Genomic DNA, 20,765 nt, shown 5'->3' on the forward strand with positions numbered 1-20,765 from the left:
CTCTGTCTCTCTCTGTCCCAAAAAAATAAATAAACGTTAAAAAAAAAAAAAATTTTTTTTTAAATGTAAATAAATACATTAATGTAAACGTAAATGTAAGTAAATACATAAATGTAAATGTAAATGAATACATTAAATGTAAGTGTAAATGAATACATTAAAATTTAAGTGTATTTGTTTTCATTGTGGCTTTCTGATCCGTGTGCTTCTTTTGGTCTGTTCAGAAATTTCAAGGCAAAAAAAGAGAGAGTTAAGGACTTGGCTTTATTTTTTGTATATTTATTTACTTGTTTATACAAATTTCTAGGCTGTTGTTCCAGTACCATTTTACGAATTCACTGATTACAGTTGCCATACTTAGGGGCTCCTGGGTGGCTCAGTCAGTTAAGCATCCAACTTTGGCTCAGGTCATGATCTCGCAGTTCACGAGTTCAAACCCCATATCGGGCTCTGTGCTGACAGCTCAGAGCCTGGAGCCTACTTTGGATTCTGTGTCTCCCTGTCTCTCTGCCCCTCCCCTGCTCATACTCTGTCTCTGTCTGTTTCTCAAAAATAAATAAACATTAAAAAAATTTTTATTAAAAAAAAAGAATTGCCATATTTATTGTATTAAATTGTAATTTGAAATTTTGTCCAGAAATGTTACAGTGACTTTAGTTATTATAGTAAGCTATAGCATTTCTTGTTACATGGATTATCAGTTTTCAAATAATTAAAATGCAATAGAATGTAGTTAACAATGAAATTGCATCTGGCATGATTTGAATTTCTCAGAATGAATCAGAAAGTATTCTAGGATATTGTAATGCTTTAGGGTTATTTTTATTAAAATCAGTTATAATTAGAATGAAGAACCTTAGTGCCAATTAACTGATATAGAATGCTAGATACATGTTTAAATCATAATTATTAACTTTTCTAAAGTTCTAAAACTTTGATTTACCACATCATTATTTATCTTTTTTCCTTCCAGTTTTTAAAAAAAAAAATTTTTTTTTAACGTTTATTTATTTTTGAGACAGAGACAGAGCATGAACGGGGGAGGGGCAGAGAGAGAGGGAGACACAGAATCGGAAGCCGGCTCCAGGCTCTGAGCCATCAGCCCAGAGCCTGACGCGGGGCTCGAACTCACGGACCATGAGATCATGACCTGGGCTGAAGTTGGACGCTTAACCGACTGAGCCACCCAGGCGCCCCTCCTTCCAGTTTTATTGAGCAATAATTGACATATAGGAGTTGAAGGCATACAGCATGATGGTTTGCTTTATGTATTTGTGAAATGATTTCCACAATAAGTTCAGCTACTATCCATCTTTTTGTATGTATTGAAGAAGAGAAAGGAAAATGGAAAAAAGTGTTCTTGTGATGAGAACTCTTAGGATCTACTCTCCTCACAACTTTCCTGTATATCACACAGCAGTCTTGGCTATAGTCATGATGTTGTTCATGGGATGTATTATATCCCCAATACTTACTTATTTTATAACGGGAGATTTGTACCTTTTGACCACTTTTTTCATATTGCCCCTCCTCTTACCTTCTGCCTCAGGTAACCACAAGCCCTACCTTTTTTTCCTATGAGTTTGGTTTTTTTGTTTTTGTTTTAATTCCACATGTAAGTGAGGTGACACAGTGTTTGTCTTTCTCTGTCTGACTTACTTCACTTAGCATAACGCCCTCAAGGTCCAATCATGTGGTCACATATGGTAGGCTTTCCTCAATTTTTAGGGCTGAACAATATTTCTCCTGGCTTAAAAAGTTGCTGTTGAGAAACCCGCCAATAGTCTTATGGGAGTTCTCTTGTAGGTAACTTCTCTCTTTTGCTGCCATTAAAATTCTTTCTTTGTGAGTCTTGACAGTTTAATGTGTCTCTGTGTGGCCCTATTCAGGCTCAACTTCTTTGGGGTCCTTTGAGCCTCATGGATCTAGATTTCTCTCCCCAGGCTTGGGAAGTTTTCAGCCTTTTCTCTTTTTTTTTTTTTCAACGTTTTTTGTTTTTGTTTTTGTTTTTGTTTTTTTTTTTTTGGGACAGAGAGAGACAGAGCATGAACGGGGGAGGGGCAGAGAGAGAGGGAGACACAGAATCGGAAACAGGCTCCAGGCTCTGAGCCATCAGCCCAGAGCCTGACGCGGGGCTCGAACTCACGGACCGTGAGATCGTGACCTGGCTGAAGTCGGACGCTTAACCGACTGCGCCACCCAGGCGCCCCTAGCCTTTTCTCTTTAAATATAGTTTCTGTCCCTTTCTCTTCTCTTTTTGGAATTTCCATAATGCAAATATTGTTTCTTTTCTTTCAGTCCCATAATTCCCGTAGACTTTCATTCTTTTATCATTCTTTTTGATCTGTGCTCCTCTGGGTACTTTCCAATGTCCTGTCCTCCAGGTCACTGATTCTTTCTTCTGCATGGTCAACTACCTGTAACTCTATTCAATTCTTCAGATATTGTATGTTTCAACTCTAGGATGTCTGTTTTTGTTTTTTGTTTTTTTCCTTTTTTTTAATGGTTGCCAAATCTTTGTTGCACTTCCTGTTTTCTTCCTGTATTGTATTCCTAATCCCACTTAGTTGTCTGTTTTCTTGTAGTTCACTAAACTTCTTTAAGAGGATGTCTGAATTCTTTGACAGTTCATAGATCTCTATTTCTTTAGAGTTATTGGAGCTTTAGTAATTTTCTTTGATGGCGTCATATTTACCTGATTTTTCATATCCTTGATTCCTTACATTGGAATCTGCACATTTGGGTAACCAGGCTTCTCTTTCAGACTTTAAAAGTTTGCTTTGGTAGCCAGCTCATTTTGGGTTTCTAGATGTGTCTTCTGGTAGTGTCCTTGGGCAGGTGAGGCCTGCTATTATTTATTTTGGGTGAGGCAACTGTTTGAGCTCTGAGGACTGGGATGGTGGGGTGTGTGCCCCTGGCTGAGAACACTTGGATAGTCTGCCGGCTTGGTTCTTTACCCAAGTGAGGCTGTAGGATGGGCTCCATGGGTTATCTAGGCTTACTAGATATTTGGGACTGGGTACCATAGTAATTGATGGGGTTGTGAATTAGCCTTCCTGCCCTGGCAGGGCGACAGGACAGGACCCAGGGCCTATACAACTTGTTGTTTGGGGACCCAGTTAAGTCCAGAGGGTGCACTTCGTTTTCTGGTCAGGTGAGGCCACCAGTTTTGCTCTAAAGACAGGAGAAGCCCCGGGCAGCATTCCCTGTTCAGGTGTCCCTGTACCTAGGGCTGTTGAATGGGCTTCACAGCTTCCTGGGTGCTCTGGTTAGGTTTCCTGATCAGAGAAGCTGAAGGCTGTATTCAGCAATGAGCAGGGCTATGAATTAGATTCCCTGCCCAGGCACGGTAGGAGAAATAGCTCTAAAGCTGGTGAAGCTCTTTGTTTGTTCTCTTTACTCCAGCCGACCCACACCTCAAGTTCCCTGACCGAACAGGACTATCGGCTTTGTTCTGCAAACTCTGCCTGCCTCTCAGCTCTGGCGGGCACTGCTGGGCCAGCACAGCTTTCAGAAGTTGTCACCAGCCCTTCTGGTCAGATGGGACTGGCAGACACTCCCAAGTGGGGCTGTGATTCAGCACCTTGCCTGGGCATGAGCGCCTGGGCTCTAGGGCCAGCACAACTCCTTGTTTGAGGATCTGGATCAGGCAGATCTGCACCCTATTGAGTTTCCCTGGTCAGCGTGCCGCCCTGACTTGGTTCTGCAGATGAGGAAAGCCAGTGGCTGGGATTACTACTTGGGCACCGCAGACGTGCACTCGGTCTGCCACCATCTGCACGCTGCTTGTGGCAAGCCCCTCTTCTCTGTCATAGTCACGTTCCCAGTGCCAGTGGGCCCCACAGATTCCCCTGCAATCTTGTGATGCAAGATCAGAGTAGAGGTTCCTACAAAGCGACCCACAATGCAGGGGAGGAGGCTGGTTCTCTTTTCCCAGTGGAGGAACCAGAGGCTCAGGGGAGACCTCTCTGAGTGGTGCCATGCTGGCCTGGGGAGGGGCAAAGTGGTCAGCATGTAACAGCTTTTCTTACCCTTGTAATGTGGTCTTTCTTGGTCTCTGAAGTGCTGGGGCGCTTCAGTCTCACCCCATGTTCTAGGATTCTCTCAATGGTGTCTTCTCTTCCTCCCTCCCTTCCTCTCTCTTCCTTCTTCTCTCTTCCTCCTTCCTCTCTTCTTTCCTCCCTCTCTCCTTTCCTTTCCTTTCCTTTCCTTCCTTCCTTCCTTCCTTCCTTCCTTCCTTCCTTCCTTCCTTCCTTCCTTCTTAGAGAGAGAACACATGTGCATGCTTGTGAAAGCAGGGGAGGAGAAGAGAGAGAATGAGAGAGAGAGGGAGAAAGAGAATCCCAAGCAGGCTCCATGCCCAGCACAGAGCATGATGCAGCGATGTAGGGCTTGAACTCACGAACCATGAGATCATGACTTGAGCAGAAATCAAGAGTCAGATGCTTAACTGACTGAGCCACCCAGTCACCCTCTTTTTTTAATTTTTAAGCAAACTCTATGCCCAACATGGGGCTTGATCTCACAACCCTGAGATCAAGAGTCGCATGTTCTACCCACTGAGCCAGCCCGGTGTCCAAAAAGATGTCTTGTTCTTGAATAGTGGTTAGTTGTTCTTGTGAGGGGGAGTGAAGTCAGGAACAACTTATGTCGTCATCGTGGTGATGTCACTCTAGCATTCACATCCCATTAAAACACTAAAGATATGTAGCATTCATTTTATCCTTGCCTACCTACTGATGAGGTTGTGTTGGAGGAAATAGTATTATTTTAATTTGAGAAATGATGTTTTTCCCTCCTGACTCATACTTTTTTCCATTAGTGTGAGATGCTCAAGGACTATACCTTAAAAAAAAAACAACTAAACACTTTGTTATTTACTAAGTATTTTGAAAACTTTACCAAACATCAAATTACTGAAATACAAACTTAAGTGATTATACTGACTGTTAGATCAATGTCCTAAGTTTGGTTTATTAGGTATTATTCAGTATTGTTGTGGTTTTTACACACAATATGTGTTTAATATGTGCACTTTCAATGATTATTGAGTTAAAATTGTGTTCTTGAGAGGAGAGCATACTCTCTGCTCCCATATAACATGTATATTTTGTTAATGTTGAAGATGTAATTATTTCATTTTGGTTTAATAATATATTCTAAAGAAATACCATTCATAGGCACCAAGTTGTTTCTGGGGGATTAGTTCCTTATTGTTTTTCACTGCCTAGGTTTTCAAATTAAACTTAACAAAATTCTTTTAAAAATAATAATATGTAAAAGAACTATAAAATAAAACTCTTAATTTTATGCTGTTTTTTCTTTAAATCAGAGATGTTGCCTTACTGAGCTTAATTCAATATACTTTCATCAGTGTAATGTTTCACGCCTATAAAACTAGAGAGAATTAATAATAAAACATTAAGGATATTGGTATTTTTAGGTTTTTGTTGTATGTATTTGGTTTGAATTCCTGGTCCTATTTATTTTTTTCTGTTGGAATAAGTGAGGTATCATCAAAGGAATATTGTTTAGAACTAGTACAACAAATACAAACTGAAAACCAAGAAGCAAACACCGTGAGGAAAAACAAATAGCAAGTCTCATTAACAACCATACATGGAGTCTCACAGTAAAAAGACAAAGCTAATAATGAAATTAAGTCAATTAATGATTTTTTAAATGTCCAGGCTTCTAATGAGGAAAGATCACTCCCTAACTGTCTAGTTGTTTATCATGATAAATAGTTGATGTTTTGAATAGACTGGACGATTACTTAATCTGTGATATATTACTGGATATAAGGCCATAATTATGTAAATAATAATTTAACACATTCATATAATGTGGATTCACAGTAGCATTTATCGCCAGTCATTTGACTATATGATGTTAAAATTTTTTTCCAACCAAAAGCAGTAACATTTTAGGCATCCATTATCTATCTGTTCCCTCGGAGAATCTAGAGGTGCTAAATTTCTCATTGGACAGCACAGGAAGCAATTTGTCAAGTTCTTGAAGACCCACGTTGTCTTTCTCTTGGTATCATATTCTTATTTCATCGCTAGACTAATACTCTTGAGACTTAAGTTCCAATCAGATTTAATATTTACATTCCCCGAAGTGCTTATTTTCATTTATTTGGTAAAAATCTTTAGTCTTCAGGGTCGGTGCAAGGTAAGTTGTCTGAATAAAGATCTGCCTAATTTACTGCCCCTTATCTCCAAGAGTGTACCTACTTGTTGAACATATGGTAGATACTCAACAAATAGTTAATGTGTGAATTTAGGTCAGGGATAACCCTGATGTTTGGAAATGAAACAACACACTTCAAAATAACCCAGAATCAAAACCAAAATCACAGGGGTGCCTGGGTGGCTCGGTCGGTTAAGCCTTCAACCTCCGTTCAGGTCATGATCTCATGCTTCCTGGGTTTGAGCCCTCCTGGGTCTGGCTCTGTGCTGACAGCTGGGAGCCTGGAGCCTACTTCAGATGCTGTGTCTCCCTCTCTCTCTGCCCCTAATCTGCTCATGCTCTCTCTCTCTCAAAATAAATAAATAAGCTTAAAAAAATAAATGTTCATATTAGAAAAGGAGAAAGTTTATGATCAACGATCTTAGCTTCCACCTTTAGAATGTAGAAAAAGAGCAATTAACCCTTAGTAAGTACTATGAAGAAAATGATAAATAATGGAAATCAGTAAAATATGAAGTGGACATACAATAGAGAAAATCAGTGAAAATGACATAGAAAACAGAAATGAATAGAGAATAATCAATAAAACTAAATAATTCCAAAAGAGAAATGGATAGCCTTTTAGACAGATGGTTCTGGAGCAACTCCATATCCTATTAAAACAACAACGGGGCGCCTGGGTGGCGCAGTCGGTTAAGCGTCCGACTTCAGCCAGGTCACAATCTCGCGGTCCGTGAGTTCGAGCCCCGCGTCAGGCTCTGGGCTGATGGCTCAGAGCCTGGAGCCTGTTTCCAATTCTGTGTCTCCCTCTCTCTCTGCCCCTCCCCCGCTCACACTCTGTCTCTCTGTCTCTCAAAAATAAATAAACATTAAAAAAATTTTTTTTAAGAAAATACTGGGAAAAATCTTCATGAGTTTGGGGTAAGCAAAGATTTTGTAGATAGGACACAAACACTTATAAAAAATGAAAATATTAAAGAGTTGGACTTCATCAAAATTAAAAGCCTCTGCTCTTCTGGAGACACTAAAAAATGCAAAGGGTTGCCACAGAATGGGAGAAAATATTTGCAATAATGTATCTGATAAACGTCTTTTATCTAGAACACATAAAGAACTCTTAGAACTCAGTAAAAAGACAACCCAGATTGAAACTTGAGCAAAAAACTTACACAGAAATTATACCATATATATATATATATATATACATATATATATATAGCCAATAAATGTGTGAAAACAAACTTAATGTCAGTTATCACATAAAGGTAAATTAACCACAATGAGATACTGTTACACACTTATTAAAATAGCTAAAATTGAAAAGTTTGACATTAACAAGTGTTGACAAAGATGGGTAGTAACAGTTGGAATTCTAATACACTGCCAGTGAAAATATAAATTGGTGTGAGCCCTTTGGAAAACTAGTAGTTTCTTTTTTTTTTTTTAATTAAAAAAATCTTTTTAATGTTTGTTTATTTTTGAGAGACAGAGTGTGAGCAGGGGAGGGACAGAGAGAGAGAAACACAGAATCCAAAGCAGGCTCCAGGCTCTGAGCTGTTAGCACAGAGCCCAACGTGGAGCTTGAACCCACGAACCGTGAGATCATGACCTGAGCCGAAGTCGGTGCTAAACTGACTGAGCCACTCAGGTGTTCTAACTAGCAGTTTCTTAAACATGCATTTACTATATGACTGAGCAAGTCCATTTCTAAGTATTTGCGCTAGAGGAATGAAACTATATCCAAATATGGATTTGTACCTGAATGTTCATTGCAATTTAATTGGTAATATACGCCTAAATTTTGAAAAAGATCCAAAAGTCCATCTATAGATGTATAGATAAGTTATGGTATGTTCAAACAGTGGACTACTACCCAACAATAAAAAGGGACAAACTATTGTTACTTGCAACAACCTAGATGAATCTCAAAACTTTATTGAGGGTAAGAGGCCAGAAATGAAAGTATATACTCTATGTACATATATATGAAATTCTAGAGTAGGCAAATTTAATTTATAGTAATGAGAGATCAATGGTTGCATGGGGTAAAGTGCTTTGAAAATTTTTATTTTATATATTTTGTTAATTGAATACAGAGGGAGGGGCACGAGGGAACTTTTTGAGGTAATGGAAATGTTCTATGTTTTGATTATGGTGGTGTTTATAAGATGTATAACAAATTCTGGAAAAACTTATCAAACTATATTTTATTCTGTGAAAATTATACCATATTTCAATAAAGATGATTTAAAGAGATGAATTGGGCGACACTTTCTCTCTCTTGTCTGAAACTTATATAAGGTAGGGATTCCCATTCTTCAAAGTTACTGGATTTGGGGAAGGAGTAGAGAGTAGAGTTTTGACTACCAGTTCAATTTATATTTTTGGTCATTAATTTGTTTAGGTTTTCAATTTCCTCTTTAAATTTTAAGAGAAAATCAGTGATAGATCAGTATTCTAGATTCCAATTTAAGATACTTTACTTTTTATTAAGAATTATGAGATATTATTGAGGGAAGAGGGTTCTCCTTTCATCCTGTGTCTCCACAGGATTCTCCACAGATTCTAGTTAGGACTATTCTTACGAGTTACCCTGGGTTCTAGACTTGGTTACCCTCCCCTCTTCTTCTGTGTTTCCATATCACTTACAACATTGTACACTTTTCAAGTGGTTTTGATAACCATGCCAGGCTTTAGCCTGCTTCTTATGATGAGGGCAGAAGTAAAATATTTCTTAACTGAAGAAATCGATGCTTATATAACTTGTGAATCTTGAAAATCTTTGGATATATTTAGCCACATATCCCAAACCCAGATTTTTCTTTTTTAAGGTTTTTTTTTTTTTTTTCTTGTTTGTTATTTAATACTTCTCCATTTAGCCAGGAATCACAATTTCAATTCAGAAGCCAGGCTTGTAATGAATAAAATGAGATAGACTGGATATTAAGACAATAGGGAATAGTGGGGGCTGTGCCAAACTGGAGAATGCATCCCTGTACCCAAAGCATTAAAATAACATAAGAAAAGTTAAAACAACTCGCCTGCCAAACAAATATGTCTGTAGGCCATATTAAACTGGTTGACCGCTATTATGAATCCATTGACTTGTGACTTATATAGTGCCAGTTACAAAAGTTTCTCAATTAGGAAGCAAGGAATATTGTGGGAAGCTTTTCAAACAATATATATTCCCCTTACCATTTGCCTAATTGAGAACCACTGTTACACTACCTTACTATGTAGTCTTAAATGACAATAATCAAGTTGATGGCACCATGTGGCTTTAGTTACTGGCCATTGCTAACAGTTTTCTTTTTGCCAGCAGAGAGTGTTAATTTTGCTATGGGTTTGAGCAAAACTACATTTGTGCACAATTGCATTATTAGAGAAATGACAAGAGATAACCATATGTAGCTCTCAAATGACCCATATCACAATGTCGAGTACTTGGGCAAAAATTCTATTTTCTCATTTATTATTCATTCATCCATTCATTCCTCCATTCAATAAATATTTAAATGCATGCAAAAATGAGTTAGTGGTTTCTTTTCTCTGAAGATACTTAAAACTTAGTGTTGGGAGGGAGAAAATGGAGCACTGGTATTCAAATGGCGAATGTCGCTGAGTTGGGCTTAATGAAGCCTCTTAGGATCAGCTGGCCTGCTAGCAAACGCTTCATTTCCTGTGGATTTCTTTCCTCACAGGCTGAGCAGAGCTCCAACAGTCCTCACAACAATTATCGCCCACTTGTTCTGTAGGTCTCAAGTTTTTTTGCATTAGTCAGGTTGAAGGATTCATGGTATTAATCACGACTGAAGTTGTTATTTATCACCTGCTGGGTGAGAAATAATAATTTTGGCACTAGTGGGGCAGCAGGCCAGAGGTACCAAATTAAGTAAAACATCTAAACACTAGCAAGGATCATTTCTCTGATTAATGAATTGTTACAAAGAAAAAGTGCTACTCATTATCTGGTCTTACCAATACAAAGTGGGGCATGTAAGGAAAAAAAAGTACCAGCTTGCTCAGACCAATTTTTCTGTTTATTTCTTCTTTCTTTTTTGCTCTCTCTCTTTTTCCCTGTGACTATGAACGGATTTGTATAGCCAGTCACGCTATTTTTTTATTTTTCTACCAAATAACACAAAGGGAGAAATACCTTATATTTTAATAGTGTATCAGAAAATATTTCTGGCCACTGAAACAAAACAATGTTTTTTGTGACCTTTAAGAAACGAAAATGATTTCAAAAGGTACGTCACCTTTAAAATGTTGCATTACCTCCTCATACATGTATTAATCAAGGATTTTACTCTAAAGAGTTGATGCATTTTACTTTTTCTGTTCTGAACTGAATATCGTTGCTAAAGGGTTTATTTTAGAAAGGGTAAATTTCCATTTCTGTTGGGGTTTTTTGTTTGTTTTGTTTTTGAAAATTCCCCCCCAAAAAGCTCATTTTTACTCTGTACCCTAGATTAACCCTCACCTTTCATAATGCTAAGAACCTTCACTTTTAGTCATGATAGGAATAATGGCACTGGATTTATTTTCCTGCCTTCAACAGCTTAAACAAAAAAACAGACAAAATATAGGAAACAATGGTTTTCAGACACAAAACAGTAGTAAGTTCAGGACTGTGATCTTTGCGTGAGGGAAACAAAGTGAGCCCTCCCATTGCTCCAGCTTCTGCTTAGCAAGCATTTCTATCTAGGCTGCTTACTGAGGGGGAACCCAAACAGAGCCCACTAGATTCCCTGGGTTGAGAAGACACGAGTTCAGAGTTCAAGAAGGCCAAGGTGGTCAGAATACACAAAGCAGAGTACCAGAGAGAGAACAACTGCAAAGAGAGCTCTACCTGTCTGTAGAGAGTTTTGCTTCTGGTCTTGACTGTTGATCATCTCATGCATACGAAAAAACTACCAAGACTCAGGAAAGAACTACTGGAAAAGAGTAAGAAGAATGATCCTTAAGACTCATGGTGGGTTGGAAATAGTTTGTGTTCCAACCAGACAAGAATGGAAAAATCACCTGATACATGTGACATCAAATTGAGTCTTTAGAAAGGTGTTGGCTCAGAAGAGGATTAGGGCCAAAGTAGACCTAGACTTAAGGCTGTGTGGACCTTCCTCAGACAGCTTCAAAGCAAGCCTCCGAAGAATTTAATTAATTCCAAGTAACTTACTTTTCTTTCAGAGCAAAACCTTAAACCATTTAAGGATAAAAATCTGTAGCACCTAATAATGGAAAATTCACAATGTCTGACATCCAAGAAAAAATTACCAGGCATGCAAAGTAACACGAGAAGAAAAATCAATCAGTAGAAATAGACCCAGAAATGACACAGTTGACAGAATTAGCACATAATAGTGTTACAACAGCTATTATACATACTCCATATGTTCAGGAAGGTAGATGAGAGAACCCTATATAAAATAAATGTTATTCTACATTTATAGTTGATATTAAGATGTTGAAAGGTTTGCTAAGGACCCAATAAGTGCAGATAAGCCAGGATTCGTATGATTGGCTTCACAGAAGATACATTTCAATAATATGGAAAACGCTGAAAAAATTTGTTATTTGTATTTTCAAACAATAGGAAAAGAAAGTAAGTTATCCTTAATGGCAAATTGAAATGCTTAACTTTATCATATTTATGCTTGTGTTGAAATTAACTTAAGATGATTAATAATACATAAAGGAATAAAGTGTAGGCAAATGTCCACTTCATTCGGTATGTTGTCAAAGCTTTACAATTTATACAATTAATAGTATTGATAAGTGACATTTCTGCTATAGAAGTTATTTCAAGTGGTTTTCTAATAGGAGTCAGTGAACACCATCTCTGTGTAAACTAATCAGAAAATAATGTGTCACATGAAAACTTGATTTCTAGAAGAGACTACGAAAAAAAGTTACTTTATTTTAAACTCATTTGGTGATTATTAATAATGTAATGTACATAGTATTTAAAGTAACTATAATTAAAAAATATATCAGGTCAAATGGAAAGTATCTAAGAGAGGGGAGTCAAGATGCCTGTATATGGCACCCTATTATAAGGCCAGAATGGAAATTCCAAATATGAAACCATCTAACAAAACTCAATCAAAATGAATTTAATTCAATTAAACAAATATTTACTGAACATCTTTTATGTTGCATTTGTTAGCTTCTGAAGGAGATACAAAGACAGACACAGCCCATGCTCTCCAGCAAATTATAATCTATAGGGATAGATAAGGCAAAGATGTGTGCAAAGGTAAATGAGATGGCAAAAAAGCAAGAATGTAAGAAGAGACAGAAGGTCATATATAAAGGAGTATTCCAAAAATGACAGTTTGAGCATGTGAAAAATTATTGACATTTAATGGAATGGTTGTAGAAAGCTTCATGGAGAAGGCAAACTGAATTGTATTTTATTGACTGATTGATTGATTGATTGATGCTTATTTATTTTTGGGAGAGAGAGCACGGGCTGGGAAGGGGCAGGGAGAGAGGGACAGAAGACCTGGGGCTCAACTCATGAACGGCAAGATCATGACTCAAGCTGAAGTCGAAGTGGGATGCTCAGCTGACTAAGCCACCCAGGCACCCCTTGAATTGCATTTTAAAAGGTAGGAAGGTAGACTTTGAATAGGGGAGAAGACTTTTATTAAAGGGTCATAGTATGAGTAAAAAGTGCCCAGCCAATTCATGGATGGTAGGTAAATCAGTGTGGTTGGATCAAAGGTTTCTGCAGGATAACCATGAAAGGTGAAGTTACAAGTATGAATTTGGACTAGGTGACAAATGGCCCTGAGCATGCTTAAGCAGTTTTGACATTTAGGCAACGTGCCGTCGTTGGACAGTGTGGTGTAATGGAAACTGCTCTGGGCTTAGAGTCAAAAACCTTGCCTCGGACTCCTGGCTCCAATTGGTAACCGTGTAAATGGTCTCAGGCAAGTTATACCCTCTGCAAGTTTTATCTTCCTCATCTACAAAACGGAAATGGAAATGTTAATACCTGTTCTGTCCACCTCACAGGCTTGGTGTGAAGACCAAGCAAATTAATTCACATGAAAGTGTTTTGTGGATGAAACTTAAATTTCATTCATTTAAGTTGAGGTAATGAGTCCTTGGATTAGGAAGGTTGCCAAGAAAAGGGAAATAGAAGGGCAGATCTGAGAACAGTTTGGAAGGAAAAGGTTACAGGGCTGATAGGTAATGAGATGGGGTGTAAGAAAAAGTGGTAGCAAAGATTTTGAGGCTCAATGGCAGAAGAAGTATAGTTGATAGAAAAGTACACGCATGGGGCGCCTGGGTGGCTCAGTCGGTTGAGCATCCGACTTCGGCTCAGGTCATGATCTCGCGGTCCCTGAGTTCGAGCCTGGCATCGGGCTCTGTGTCGACAGCTCAGAGCCTAGAGCCTGTTTCAGATTCTGTGTCTCCCGCTCTCTCTGACCCTCCCCTGTTCATGCTCTGTCTCTCTCTGTCTCAAAAATAAATAAACATAAAAAAAAAAGAAAAAAAAAAAAAAGAAAAGTACACGCATGACACACTGACAGTCTGGAAGCCAGTTTGGGATGTGTGGAGCTGGACATCCAAATGGAAATGTCCAGTAGGCAGTTTAAAAAGACGTTGATTTCTACAATTCTAATTGAACAAATCACCCGAAGAATCTTCCATACATAAAAGAGACTTTACTATCCATGCCCTTGGTATTTGGTAGGATATAGGAGAACAAAAAGCGGGGGGGATGGAGGAGGGGTAAACTGGGTGTAATTTAGCTCTGCCAACTTTGACAATGCTCATTTTAAAACATGTAAATTAAACTTGTCAGAATAAGTTCCTAGGGGGCTGCTGGCCACATCTTAAAAACTCCCAAATGTAAATTCACAAAATCCATCTTGCTTGTTTTTCTATAATTTTATTATTAACATATGTATGTTTCCATTTTCTTCCCTCTTGTCATTAATTGAAAGAATTACAGGTAATCAAAAGTGGCAAATATTGATGGAAATTCGGTTAACTGGCTGTTATTTCCAATTGAGAGTATTCATTTTTCTGGAAATCATATCCTACTGAGTCACTACGAAGATGGCCTCGATGGCTTCTACTTCACTTACTCCCATAAGCATAACTGGTCCTAAGTGGGATTTTTTCATTTTGGTAAGTACATAGATATTTGATTTGTAAATTAAATTTGAGGAATGATTTCTTTTTATTTAAAAAAAATGGTACTTTTTAAAGGTACTTTTGCTCAAGTTTTCAAAGTCCATGTTTGACAGTTTTTTTGTTTATGTCCAAATATGGTAAATGATAGAGGACAAGAACTAAGTATCACATGTCTTTGTTTAGTGCCCCCCCCCCCGCCATTGAAAGAGGGGGGTCAGGGAGATATTTTATGTCCATGTGAATTTTATAGGAAAATAAATCCATATGTTTCTGATGAATTTACACTTAACTCATCAAAATGTGTGGTTTTGTAAAAAAACTATTTGATGTCTAAACAGATCCCTTTGGGACAATCTTTAAACTTCTTAGTTCTTCTCTGTTGCTCCCTCTCCCTCCCTGATAAAAACAGGAGGATCATAGTAAGAAAAAAAAAATACTGTATTCTGCCTTGAATCAAATGTCTGGATTCTGGAGAGCATTTGCAAGCAAAAAAAAAAAAAAAAAAAAGGTTTAGAAATTATGTGTTAGGACCTCACTTTTACCCTGTGCATGTGTGCACATGTGTGGACGTACATATACATAAAAGAAAATCTTACTGAAGTGTTCCTCAAATTTTAGATCTGCAGAATCATGTCATTGCACCGATGACAATTCCCCCCCACTGCTTCTGGTCCACAGTAATGGCAAATCCCTAAAACTAATTACACCTTCAGCTTGTAGGTGTAACCCTTTCTGTTTATGGCTAATGACAACAAGCACACCTCACACTACATCCTCTTCCAGAGGGGCAAAACACAGGCCGTTTCGAAGGCCTTTGGCACCGCCGGGGACCCGGGGACAGCGGGAGCGCCCTCTGCTTTCCCCTTTATCAAAATATATTCATTCCAGTTTTCAAACCACTGTTTTGGCGTCCTAAATCTCTCCCCGCACTAATTTCTTCAGGTCAGACTTTGACCCTGATTGCAACAAAATCCGGAGGCAGATATTCACACCGGAGCGCCCCGCCTCCCCGCGTGTCAGAAGCCATATCGCCGCAAATGCCTCACACACCTCGGAGCGCAGCTTGTGGAACTGATGAGGTGAGAGCGCGGCACAGCGGCGCGGGCCTGGTAATCACAGGGCTGGGGAAACACATACATCATCTGCCACACAGGTTGGCATTTCAAGTAAAAAACCTTCACACTGTGTAAGATGTTGGACAAATGATGGCCATATGCATGTTTGTCTGGGTGCAGATGGTCCTGCGTTCTCAGAGAGGAGAAAGCTGAGCTCGGCTCTTTTTGCAGACAGTTTAATATTGGTGACACAGTTTATGTCCTCTGCAAAAACAATAATGGGGGAGAAGGTGACATAAATTATTTGCAAATCGTTTGACATATGCAGGGCATTGTCCTTGCAATAATCACCATCAGTCTGTCAGTTTAAGATATGAACCGTGCCACTGCCATTTTATATCACTGTGTTAAGCTTTCACATGTTGTAATTTTACAGATTTGTTCTTTGGAGAGCCACTGCAACACAAATCAAATTGGATTATGTTTAGTCATGTACTGTATCATGCACATTGCTTAGATAAAAATAAAAACGCGCGGTCCGTGGGATGGGGATCTGGAGGCAGTCTTCCAGTCCCTATCTCTGTGAGGGGGTCGTTAAATAAACCTCTCCATCTGCAACCATTAGTCACCTTTCGTTCATCTTTCAAGTTGGCGGGGTTATTTTTGAGACTATGGACTTCCGTTTCCTCACTATAAAGATAATCTAGAGTGTGTAGAAGATGAAAATGGCCCATCAGAAGGATTTTGTTACGTTTTCCAGTAAATTGAAGAAGTTAATATGCAAGTATCCAAGATATCTCACGGTCACCTTTCATTTTTTTACGTGGTATTATTGGATTTCTTGCTCAGCCCAAGAAAATGACTAACAATGGTGATTAAATAGATGCGTTATCTGGGTTGCTATAGAGAGAACGTCATGCCACATGACACATTTTGTTTACCAAGTTCCCGATGCCAATTGATGTTGAAAACCGCGTGTGACGCTTTAACCACACATAGCAAATGTTGTGAGCACTCCTAAGTCCTTGTTCTCTTGTATCTGTTTGGACTAATTGATGAATGAAACTTAGAGACAGTTCCTCTATTTCCCAGAGTTTCCAAGAAAACTATCAATTCCAAAACAGACATCGAGTACAAAGATTTCTAAAGAGAAATATGATTTGTTTTCATTTGGAAAAGTTACCTCCATTTACTTACATCAGCACAGCTGCACCTCCCTTCGCTCTCTCATTACGCAGCCCTTGAAACAAAGATTTATTGCATTTCCCTCTTTGAGATAACATTTTTTCTCACCGAAGGTAGCCATTATCACTATACCATTTTATATTTATCCTGGTAAGCACAGTGAGGCGAGCATTTGTAAATAAATTACTTTAATCTATCTTAAATGATGCCCTTAAATAGTGCATCAGGGAATTTGACATTAGGTCCAGACGATTTCACAGAGTCTTTATGGTAGCATTAAATTGGAATATTCTTTACTTAGCATTCAGGAAACGTTTAAAGACATAAAAATGTAAACTCGATGAAGATGCTGATAAAAGAAAATATGGTACTTGTAGGACCAAAGTGTAAAGATGGCAATTTTGGCTGTGTTCCAACAAACTTAACTAATCGTTTATTTTGGAAGTCGTTGCCTGTATGCTGATGTGACCTCCATCTAACCTCCTGTTGTCCCTGATGTCCCATGAGCACCTCAAATTCTCCAGTCCTTTCTAAACCGCTCTTCCTCCAGTGTTCCCACCATCTCAGTTAATCTCACCATCTATTCAGTTGCTCCTTAGTCCATGTTCTCTTACAATGTTCATGCTCATTTCTGCCATAAACGTTGTGTATATCTTATAGTTAATTATTTTAATTATTAATCTCTCCAATTAGACTGCCAGGTCTTTGACGCCGTGTCAGGCACATAGCTGCTCGAGAAATATTTATTGAATCGAATCAAATCTTCTTTGACTCCTCTTTCTTCCTCTTCTCAGTATCGGTTATTCCTGTGAACTGTCTCTAGAATTTATGGCACCATCTTCATTTCATTGCTTTGTTCCTGGTTTCAGATCCTCATTGTTCTGCTACTAGTTTTTGCTACCTATTCCCTCCAGGCTGAGGTTCCCCATTTCTGCCCCTGCTCTAGGTGGGGTACATGTTTCCTAGTGCTCTGGCTGCTCCAAGGATTCATGGCCTTATTGTAGGATTTGTGTTTCAGCAATCAGGACTTTTCCAATATTATCTGACTGTTACATTTTTGCATAGTTGACTTTTATAATGTAATTCCATACATTCACCAAGTCGGATCTCTCTTCTTTGTGACAAGTATTTTTAGTTCACATGCCCTGATTAGATTTCTCTTTTCCTTTCAACTGTTGACTGGTGCTTAAAAAAAAACTTTTTTATTTTGACAAATTTTAAACATACAAAAGTTTAGAGAGTATAACATAATGAACTCTTTGTGCCCATTGTCCAGCTTCAAGAGTAATGAACTCATGGGCAATCTTCTTTTGTCTATACATCCATTCCCATTGTTTCTGTACGTCACTGTGCTGAGCCAGGTCCTAGATGATCTGTATCACCTTTAAACATACGGTATCTTTTAAATGATGAGGACTCCCTTGAAAACTTATTAAACACCATTATAACACTTAGCAAAATTGACAGTGACACCTTACTATCATCTAATATGTAGTCAATGTTCGTGTTCCTTGGTTGGCTTATAAAATGTATTTTAAAAATTATGTTTGTTCAAATAAAGATCGAAATAAGGTGCACACATTGCTATCAGGTTGATGAGTCACTTAATCTTGTATAATCTGTAGAGAACGTCTCCATCTCTTTATTTTTTCTTGGCATTTAGTTGTTGAAAAAACTAGGTATTTGTCCGACAGCCTTTCCTGCAGTCTGGATTTGCTGATGGCATGTTCTTTCCCTTTACTTACCAGTTTTCAAATGAATGGATTGGTTCCCTAACATTCTTCAATGACCAATGAGTGTATTTTTGTTAGTACCATTATGAACAAATGGACTTTTAAAGATTTGCTTTTCCAATATGCGTATTTATCAGCTTTATTGATGCTCAGATGGTCTCGTCTTTGGCCAGTGGGAGGGTCTCAAATTTGACTCTGAATCCTTTTGACTGGGGTAGTATTTGGTGGCATCCAATGTTTGTTTGGCTTTTATTGTGATCCATTTATACATTTCCTTTCCCGGGCCTAGGATTAGCTATCTCTCTTAAGAACTCTGGCTTTTTTCTTTCTTTCTTTCTTACTTTCTTTCTTTCTTTCTTTCTTTCTTTCTTTCTTTCTTTCTTTCTTTCTTGGTGGGAAATGGTATTTTGAGAACACAGTTGAAAAACTCATGGCTACTGGGTTGATCATTAGTTTAGGAATTTTCAGTGAATGGAAGTAGGAAACAAAATATAAGCATATTCATACATATAAATAAAACACAAGGCATATTCAGAGAAGTCTGGCCTGTATCTCTGTCCTGAATATATCATAGTCTCCAGGTATTTAGGTATTTTCCTATTCTGTTTTCCATTGCAGAACAAACCGTGCTTTAATGGAAAGTTGTGTATATATTTTTTCCATATTTTTGTTAATATATCTTTGGAATTGATTCCTAGAAGTCAGATATATGGTCATTTGGTCGTTACTGGCAAATTCCCTATGAATGATCTAATTTTGCATTGCTGCTAGTCGTGTATGTGTTTCTATTCCCTTTATATCAACAAAGTATGTTTTCTAACTCTTTGATTTTTACTAATCTGAGAGGTAAGAAATAATATCTCAATCTAGTTTTGTTTTTTTTTTTAATTTTTTTTTGACATTTATTTATTTTTGAGACAGAGAGAGACAGAGCATGAACAGGGGAGGAGCAGAGAGAGAGGGAGACACAGAATATGAAACAGGCTCCAGGCTCTGAACTGTCAGCACAGAGCCCGACGCGGGGCTCAAACTCACAGACCGTGAGATCATCACCTGAGCTGAAGTCGGACGCTTAACCGACCAAGCCACCCAGGCGCCCCTCAATCTAGTTTTTTAAAATGTTTTTAAATATTTATTTATTTTTGAGAGAGAGAGAGACAGAGACAGAGACAGAGAGCAAGGGAGACACAGAATCCAAAGCAGGGTCCAGGCTCTGAGTTGTCAGCACAAAGCCTGACACCAACAGTGAGATCATGACCTGAACTGAAGTTGGTCGCTTAACCGACTGAGCCACCCAGGTGCCCTTCAATCTAGTTTTTAAGATCAACTTTACTGAGGTATAGTTTCCACATAGTAAATGTCAATTTTAGGTATACAGTATTTAGGTTTAGAAAAATGTACATTTCTGTGTGACTACCACCAACATGAACATCTAGAACGTTTCTGTCATCCGCCCAAGTCCTTCATGACACTTTGTAGTCAGTCCTCACTCCCTACACCACTCCTTGTCCCAGACAACCACTAATTTGCTTTGTACCTCTATAGATTAATTTTTCCTATTCTAGAATGTCATATAAATGGTATTACATGCATGTACTTTTGTGTCTGACTTCTTTAATATGAATTGAGGTTCTTTTTTTTAAATGTTTATTTATTTATTTTGAGAGAGAGAGAGAATGTGAGTGGGGGAGAGGCAGAGAGGAAGAGGGGGAGAGAGAGAATCCCAAGCAGTCTTCATGTTGTCAGCACAGAGCTCGACACGAGGCTCAAATCCATGAACCATGAGATGATGACCTGAGCCAAAATCAAGAGTTGGGCACTTACCTGCCTGAGCCACCCTAGGCGCCCCAATATGAATTGAGATTTCATGTGAGATTCATTCATGTTGTTGCATGGAGCAGTTCATTTTTTAAATGCATTTTGTAAAAATATATGGTTAGAGTATAGTTTGTTTATCCATTCACCTCTTGATAGACATTTGTGTTAAGTGTTTGCTGTTTTGAGAAACGCTTTTGTGAATATTCATGATCATGTATAAGTTTTTGTGAGGACATGTGTTTTCATTTGGGTAAACCCCTAGGAGTGGGATCGCTCAGTAGTATGGTAAGTATATATTTAACTTTATAAGTAACTACAAAATGTTTTCCAAAGTGGTTGTACTATATGGCATTCCTACTAGCAGTATTTGAGAATTCTGGTTGTGCCACATCTTTGCTGTCACTTGGTATTGGCACTTAGTTACATTTTAGCCATTTTACTACATGTGATTTTATTTTGCATTGTCCTGATGACAGTGATGTTTTGTAGGCTTACTGGCCAGTCATATGCCTTTGGTCTGTTTAAATCTTTTGCCCAACGTAAATTGAGTTCTAGGAGTTTATTTAAAAAAAAAAATATCCTGGCTATAAATCCTTTGTCAATATTATTAATGTATTTTCCT

Source organism: Herpailurus yagouaroundi, unplaced genomic scaffold (genome assembly GCF_014898765.1).
Source record: "Herpailurus yagouaroundi ecotype Mexico unplaced genomic scaffold, PumYag 140, whole genome shotgun sequence".
Taxonomy (NCBI): domain Eukaryota; kingdom Metazoa; phylum Chordata; class Mammalia; order Carnivora; family Felidae; genus Herpailurus; species Herpailurus yagouaroundi.